Source organism: Colias eurytheme, chromosome 3 (assembly GCF_061535395.1).
Source record: "Colias eurytheme isolate Ceu_HAF_F1 chromosome 3, ilColEury1 Martin Lab GWU primary, whole genome shotgun sequence".
Lineage (NCBI taxonomy): Eukaryota > Metazoa > Arthropoda > Insecta > Lepidoptera > Pieridae > Colias > Colias eurytheme.
The window spans coordinates 12,552,395-12,560,873 of record NC_142982.1 but is presented as its reverse complement, the minus strand read 5'-3'; the positions used below and the strand labels follow the sequence as shown (position 1 = coordinate 12,560,873).

Here is an 8,479-nt window from a genome sequence, read left to right as displayed (position 1 = left end):
CGGAACACAAGATACGCTCATCTATTTACTATGAATTCTGATAGGATATAATAAGGAATATTTTGTACTAATTATTTAAAAGCATTTTATAATCGTAGGCAAGTCAAAATACCGAGGGGGTCGCGGAAGAATTTCAACCCACGGCTCCTTCACCGGGAGTCGTGGGTATCTTTGGAAAATTTCCCCACTTAAAAAGAATGTAAGTCAAAATAGACTAAATGAAAGTAAAAGCAAATACAAATCCGATTTTACGAATCTATTACATAAAATAACAAAGAAATAAATAATTTAAAAGCGTCGCTATGACGTGGAAGAAATAACAAATCCTGAAAGGGCTAACTCAATTTAATGGGACGGTGGCTCTCAAAGCCTGAGTTTGACGATATTTTGTGAACAAATTAAGGATCTCTCTCCAAAAGAATAATGTATACGATTAAATAAATGATTTGCAGTAGCTAGTGACCCTGTCGCGTCTAGAATTGTCAAAGCAATTTATCGTTGGTTATTTGTAATGAAAATAAAAGGACGATACAGTAAAATAAGATAAAGGAGATTATGCTTTTATTACAGTTGTTATTGCCAACGAGAAATACACGTAGGGATTACTGAACGTGTTTTATACGTGGATTAGATTTCCTATTATTTTAATTGTTAGTTAGTTTGATAGCATTTAATGCTTAGTTGGCAAATGTTATTCTTTGATTCAAACTCAAACTCAAACATTTATTTATTCAATTAGACTTCTTCTAGAAGCACTTTTGAAACGTCATTACATATTTTTAACATTTACCACCGATTCGGAAAGCAGTATCTACGGAGAAGAACCGGCAAGAAATTCCATAGATTTTATCTATAAATAATAACTATTTGAAATATAAAAGAAACACTCGTTCTGATTAAGCTAAATAATATAAACTATGAAGAATAATGAACAAGAAATATCCAAATGTTAAAAATGAAACGAAACACGAATAAATCCTCATCATTTTTAACAAATCTCGTTATATTCATAATACACAAATTCAGACTTATTGATGGAAAATACAGTCTTTGTGCAATAACTATTTTCAATACTTACTCCATTCACAAAAGACTCTATTAAAAATAACAAGGTGAAATTTGTAAAGAGTCACCAAATGAAATTGCAATCAGTATATAAAAGAAAGAATACAGAATATAGCAACGAGATTACGAGACGATAAGAGTAAACTAACAGACAGATAACAAGATCAGAGAATACAATGGGTGTGTACACACTGTGCTTGTTTGATGAAATTAAAAATATCGGTTTTCGTTATAATGTTTGTTTTGTTAGATACTGTTGATTTTGTAACACAGTTAAATCCCAAAGAGTCTCTGTAACATCTTTATACTTAATAGATATGATTTTACTGACATTCAAATGGATTAAATCGAAGTCCTACGTATTATTCTTTATTTATTTATTTATTTCATTAAGGATCACCAACATGACATACACTGATACATAGATAAAAGCATTAAAGTAATAACAATCGTAGACATAGTGCTGTCACAATTATAGGCAACCACCACTAACAATTAATATAACATTAAATCAAAGACACACAGTCTGCAGCTAGCTGCAGATTAGGTAAAAAGTATACATATACATAATACATAAATCCAATTTTGACGGCAAAATAATCAAATAATGTTAAAATAAAACTACATTTGATCAACTGGGTTTTGGTAAAGGTTCAAGGTTTTAAAATCTTTTCTTATTGTTAATAATCTATTATTTTGAATAAGAAAAAAATAGCGACGCTGTTTAAGACGATACACAAAAAAAAATCCACTGCTTGGCGGGCGGAGTCTAATAGCTCGCTATCGCGAACGCGGGTGTGCGCGAAGTCATTCTTGCAAACTCGCCGCGCTGCCGCTGGCCGACTCGGGACAAACATGTATGGAGTCGTCATACAGTTATAATATTGTTATACATTTATTTAATTGTTGATTTATTGGTTTTATTTTCTTGCTTATAAACAAATAATCTTCTTTTTAACAACTTCTTAGACATTATTAATAATTATTATTATTTAGTAATGTTTACTTTATTACAAAATAATACAGGTTATAATAGGTGCGGTCGGAATGATATTTTTTTAAATAAAAAAATTGTTTAAAAAAAAACACAAAATATATTGACGCATGTATTTATTTTTTGCACTCTATTATAATTGTAATTATTCATTACAAATAATCAAAATAAAATAGCCAGAACAAAGTTAGGCCCTGGTAGGGTAGTTAGGCAGGTACAGCAATGTGAGACGAACACTGGCTTATTTATACCAATAATAATGTATTATAAACATTAAATTAAGTTTACAACAAAAATACATAATATTAGCTAATGTGAAAACGAATCAACCAATCATCCCACAATAATGAAATGTGCACACAAATATTCATCCAAATCGGTTCATGTGATTAGGAGGAGTGACTGCAGCGCCATCTTCCGGGCCCAATTGTGTTTCCAGATCACCCAGGAACTCAATTTAATATACTTACACAAATTTTTTCGAAATGAAAACTCACATTACTATGTAAATATGAATATAAACCTGTTTTAGTACTAAGCAATTTCCCGCACAGGTGTAGTAAGTATAAATGAAATAAATATCAACATCAAATTCTTTATACAACATACTTATCTACCACCTACTAAGAAATGTAATTCTTGAAATTTTTTCGTATTTTTTTTAAATACAATACTACTCCAATGAGCTCCTGTTCCATATTACATCCACCATACTTCCACTAAGTTCACCATGATTTTTTATTTCTTTGCACTTTGTTGCTTTTTGCTAAAAATGGAATCATGCGATAAAAAAAAGTAGAGCGTTGATAACATACATTTTTGACTGAATAAAGGTACTTACGAAGGAGTGGGTTCACATTGTGAACAATCAGTGGGTTTATTTTCCTTCTGGATTCCGGATTTCTGAAAAGATTATCTATGCTATAAATGAAAAAATCTTACACATTCGTTATGTAGTTAAAACAGGGGTACATATCAAACATCGTCTATAATACAATTATCATCAAATTTAAAATAAAACCAACTTACTTCATTAATTTGTTCCAATTGTAAGCATTCTTTTTCCTCCAACCTTTATGTTTCTTCTTCTTATTTTCTTTATTGTCCCCATTTGTCTCATTTTGTCTTATCGTGTTGTCACCCTTTGTTACGATTGCGCGAGCGACACAAGTTCCCCGTGTGACGGCCGTAGCGGGAATGACTCGTGCAGCGATCGGGGTAGGAAGGTACAGGGCGGCTCTCGCTATATTGGCTGGTCGCGCGCTAATTTCAAGTATTTCTTGTTTATTTCAAAACCATCGCATATTTCAAAATTCTAACTCGGTAGACGTATAGGTTGTATATTTTATAGTTAATATCCAAAAAGTCGTAACTTTACGTTTGTTATTTTGAAGATGCCAGAGATTATAAAAAAATAACAATGAGAACTTTGTATTTTTTTTCTATCGAGAAAATATCATGGAATCATGTTTCTAAAACGGTAGACGTATTGTGTTACTATTGAACTTTCTTGTCAAGAATTTTCATCACGACAACTTTAATAATATAAAAATTACGAAGGTTTAAAAAGGGCCGTAAATGTTAGAAAAATTCATTCATCACCTTAAGGTTTGACATAATGCTGCAATAGTTTCAAAGGATATACGAAGAGGACTTACAGAAGCTTAAATTCCATTTTTCTTTTCACTTTTCATATTATTTTCCTCACGTTAATAACAATTTTTATGTGATGTGTTAGGTAAATTTTTAAAACGTGATGGTACAAATGTGGTACAAGCAAATATGGAGTAAATAATAGCAATACATAGATATTATTCTAGAAAATTCTCAAAAAAATATAATTCCGCGCAGTGCGTACTCGTATCACAAATAGAAGAGGAAAAAATACTTCCCCGAAGTGGCGAGCTCATTTGGATGCCATTGTCGCCGAGATATTGTTGCTTTACTATACTAGGTTAAGCCGCGGCGTCACGCGCGTTAATGTGTGGATTTATTTGTAGGAACTTTTGTGTTGTTCTTGTTCGACGTGTGTTGTTTTGGATAATATAATACTAGCTGTATTCTGACTTATTATATTATGTGTGTGTATAGTTGCTCTGCCAGAAATTTATCAGCAACACTCCAATATTCAATGACGAATAGACTGTTTTTGAAGGTAGCTTCTTCGATTTAAGGACATTGCTTTAAATATAAAATGGTCCAAGTATTTCTTCTAGCTAAGACTAGTTACAACAGAACATTATTTAAGGCATTTAAGTGAATTGTATAATAATTATGTAGATTTTAGGTAATAATACAGCAAATTCTGACGAGACAAAACAACATAACGTTGTATGGATGTAGTCATCCTAGCGGAGGAAATGTAACTCGAGCGTGTCTTAAGCTCTTCCGAGTATGCTTCAGGATAAACTTGGTAAGTATACAAACGAAGATTGTGGTCGAAATTCGACCTTCTTGCTCTAATGACTACGTTTCTCTGCAGGTATAATATTACAAACTATCTTCCCGTGGCTTTGCCTGCGTTATTTTATTTATTTATTTAGCCTTTTTAACTGGGTGAGAATGGTTTTTCTATTATTTTTTGGCTGTGTTGTTTTCATCGCTAAAGTATATCTCTCAACTCAGTGTGCCTTCTGGCAAAGGCCTGCGTTATTACCGACCACATAAGATTTCCAGGATTATACTTATAGATATAGATTAGTGTTATAAATGCAAATACCAATGAAAGAAATGAGCACCTTAAAGCCGGGCATATAGCAGAGCTTAAACATAACAAATCGACCTTTAACGCATTCAACAACTAATATCATCAAGATCCATTAGCATTTCAACTATAAATAATAAACGCACACTATTTGCATGATACACCAAAGAGCCCAAGATCACCGCAGGTTTCAATTAAGTCAATTAATTATACAGAGTACCTCAACAGGTCTCCCAGAGACCTATCGAAGCTATCAGATTACTAAAAGCCTACATGTGTTGGGTGACTTCAGGGAATAGATGATCGATGGTGACCTGATCTTGGAATCTGTTTGGGGTAATTAATTTTGACGCACTTGCAATTCTAACTGACCTGTGTTGGGAGTATCAAAATTCGTGAAAATATAGATTATATTTTATACTAATATTAAAAACCTGAAGAGTTTGTTTGATTGAACGCGCTTATCTCGGGAACTACAGATCCAGTTTGAAAAATTAACGAGGAAGGCTATAAATGACAAATAGGTTAGGCTTTATGGCTAAGACCAACAGGAGTGGAGACACGCGAGTGAAACCGCGAAGCGCAGCTAGTATATTATAAACTAGCAGTGCCCGAAGAAAAATACTTATTTTATCGAGTTATTCTGATGTTTAATCAATATTACTGTAAAGATTCAAAAAAAATTGGAGAGTAGTCTCTGGAAAAAGTATCAAACACAGATACAACTTCAGAAACTTTCGCATTTGTAATATAATTTGAATTATATCAAAATACTTATTAATATGTTAGCCATACTAATAGAAGTGATTTCGATAGACATGTGTTTTCTTTGCGATATTTCATAAAGAGGCCTCTCTTAGTGGTTGCAGAAATCCACATTTCTGGTAACTTTTCCAATCTCTGTCCCTAATGTCTTTTTTCTGACTATTACGAACTTTTTCATACGAAAGTTTAGCCAAATCGGTTCAGCTCCAGTGATGAGCTCATCATAAACTTAATTTCATTTTTATTCTTATAAATGAGAACGAATACTATAACGTTGATTCCTTAGTACCAGTTTGTAGGAAATCTCTGAATTTTGGTTCATAAATACGGCTAAAATACAGAGGTAAAAGTTTTGAATCTATCATGGATCCGTCTATTTCTGAGAACTACCGTTTGAATCAGAAAGTGACTTATACAAACAGAGAGACAGCTTGACAGAAAACTAAATATACAATGTTAATTTTCACGTGCATTAAATACGAGCTTTTATTTTAAACTAAACAGATATTTAATGTTTTTTATTCCTTTTATAAAAATAGCATACATATTAGTGTAAAATTATTAAACTTTTCATAAACGATTAAATAAACAAACGTAGGTAGTTGTAGCGCAGTATAAATACAAAAAATATATTAATTTAAAATGGTTCTATAAATGAATGAATTCAACGGTGTGGCTATATTGTGTCTATTTCAAATTTCATTATTGGTTTAACGGTTCAAATAGTAGGTAGGTGGCTCATGCTATCAAGGTAAATAATTCACATAAGATGCATTTTAATCTAAAAATGGGGTAATTTGGACATTATTGAAGTCCCTTAATATTTCCGGCACTCCGCGTGAGCCGTTGTGGTTACGTAATAAAAACTTCCAAATAAAACTTTTGCGCAATTTAATGAAATTCCCCGGATCTGCGGAGAGCCAAGTTTCCTACTCGTATACAGTTCTAAATGTACGAAATTAACTGCTTTATATCTGGTATATTGTTTTTATGGGAGAAAAGACGGTAGTTAGACATGGAAAGATAGAGGTTATTTAATTTTAACAAAAAAAAAATTGGTTGTCTGTAAAGTCGGTTTACTGACGATAGTTGAATGTGACAACGTCCGATTGTGCTTCTTTGTCGCTCGTTCCGCGCTGTCGCTTGCTCAAGCCTTACATGGAACGCCTCAGAGCGAGGTAACGCCGCATGAGTCATGTTGTTTCGTGCGTGCAGGCTCTATCGAATTATAAGACGTTGTCACGTCAATAAAACCGCCTCAAGAAAAATGTTGTCAGAAAACGACCATAGTAATGGGACTTGCTTTCAAATACAAAAAAGAGCATGCGTGCCCAGCACACGTGGCAGAAGTGAAACTTCTTTGGCTATTAAGATAACACCTAGTCAAAAGTTCTGAGGTAACAAACCCAAAAAAAATGTTTGAAGTCGGTTGACACATATACCTAGTCAATTAAATTTTTATGTATATATTATTTTCAAATATGATTCGTGGCCTAAAGAAATCGAGGCAAATGATATCTAACAATTGGAATAAATCAGAACTTCTTGCATGTATAAGATCGGTTGAAATATTAAATTTGAAGCAGTATTTTCTTTAAAAAACTTCTCTATTCTTGAAATCCATTGCGTGATACAAATTGACCCAACTGTATTTAAACTTGCTAAGCATTTAACAACCTTATATCATATACATAAGAATTAATTTCCTCTATCTTCGCATAAAATTATTCAACGCAACGTTGAAACGTCTGCATCTTGTCCAATGTGAAAATACATGAATCACTGATTTAAAATTTATGGATGGAATAAAGTATTCACTGCTTGATTTGCCTGAGATTCTGATGAAATAAAAAACTTTTCTACAGCTAATATAGGATTACTAGGACAATAAAAAAAGCTTTTTCTGATGTATTAAATTGTGAAACTGTATTTTTTATAGATTGAAATATATTTGGAAAACAGTTGAAGTAAGGATATTGCTATCCAAATATCTCAATCGTCGCTAACATAAATTAATTACCTAGTTCAGGTTTATTTTAATTCTTATTATTATCAATAAAATTATTCATTCCTTGATTCTCACACACCACCCGCATCAATGAAATTCCAAGCTCTACAGAGAAGAACCAATAACATTAACTCTGACTATTTCCACGTTTTATTTTTTAAATTAAATTTTTAATTAATGTCACTTCCATATACTCTAAATCAATGTAGCCATACACTATATGCCGGCTCTTGGCAAGCATTTTCACTTGAAAAGGGAATTATTTCTTATGCAAGGTTATCTTTTAACTAAACCTTAAGAATGCAGATGTAACTACGTTTGAATACAAGCTGTTGCATGTGACATTGTTTGGAATAAGTTTAGGATTAGCATTTGTTCTACGATGCAACTTTGGCGCAGTAGTTTATTTAGTGTGCCGGAAGGTTCTGAGTTTCTATCACTGTTCTGAACTAAAATTACGGACAGAATTTTATATATTATGGGGACAAATAGATCGTGAGATAGCTGATTATAAGCGATAACTACCAAAATTATGTTTTTATGAGCATTTGGTAATATTTTTAAATGAAAAAAATGGTAAAGTAAGGATGAATGATGGAAATACAGAAACGGTATGTGAAATGTGAGGACTCGTGTTTAGGTATCTCATTACTAGCTGCTCCCCGCGGTTTCACCCCCGTGGCTCCACTCCTGTTGGTCGTAGCGTAATGATATATAGCCTTAAGCCTTCTTCGATAAATCGGCTATCTAACACCGAAAGAATTTTTTAAATCACACCAGTAGTTAGCGAGATAGGCGCGTTCAAACAAACAAACTCTTAAGCTTTATTATATTAGTATAGATATGAGAAAATATTAAATAGTAAAAGAAACACGTCCTTGAATCAGTTTCATAAATGAATGATGATGCAGCGTCTTCATTTTAAACAATAAAAACCTTATTA

The 8,479-nt window shown here is 32.5% G+C and overlaps 1 long non-coding RNA gene across 1 annotated transcript; it reads right to left on the bottom strand.

Moving 5' to 3' along the window:
- Positions 1 to 2,160: 2,160 nt before the first annotated feature.
- On the bottom strand, positions 2,161 to 3,660 carry LOC149910007 (uncharacterized). The gene is made up of 3 exons (XR_016458421.1): positions 3,089 to 3,660; positions 2,901 to 2,962; positions 2,161 to 2,825 (listed from the first exon to the last, which is right to left on the bottom strand). It is a non-coding gene; the product is annotated as an uncharacterized LOC149910007 (long non-coding RNA).
- Between the last annotated feature and the right edge of the window lie 4,819 nt (positions 3,661 to 8,479).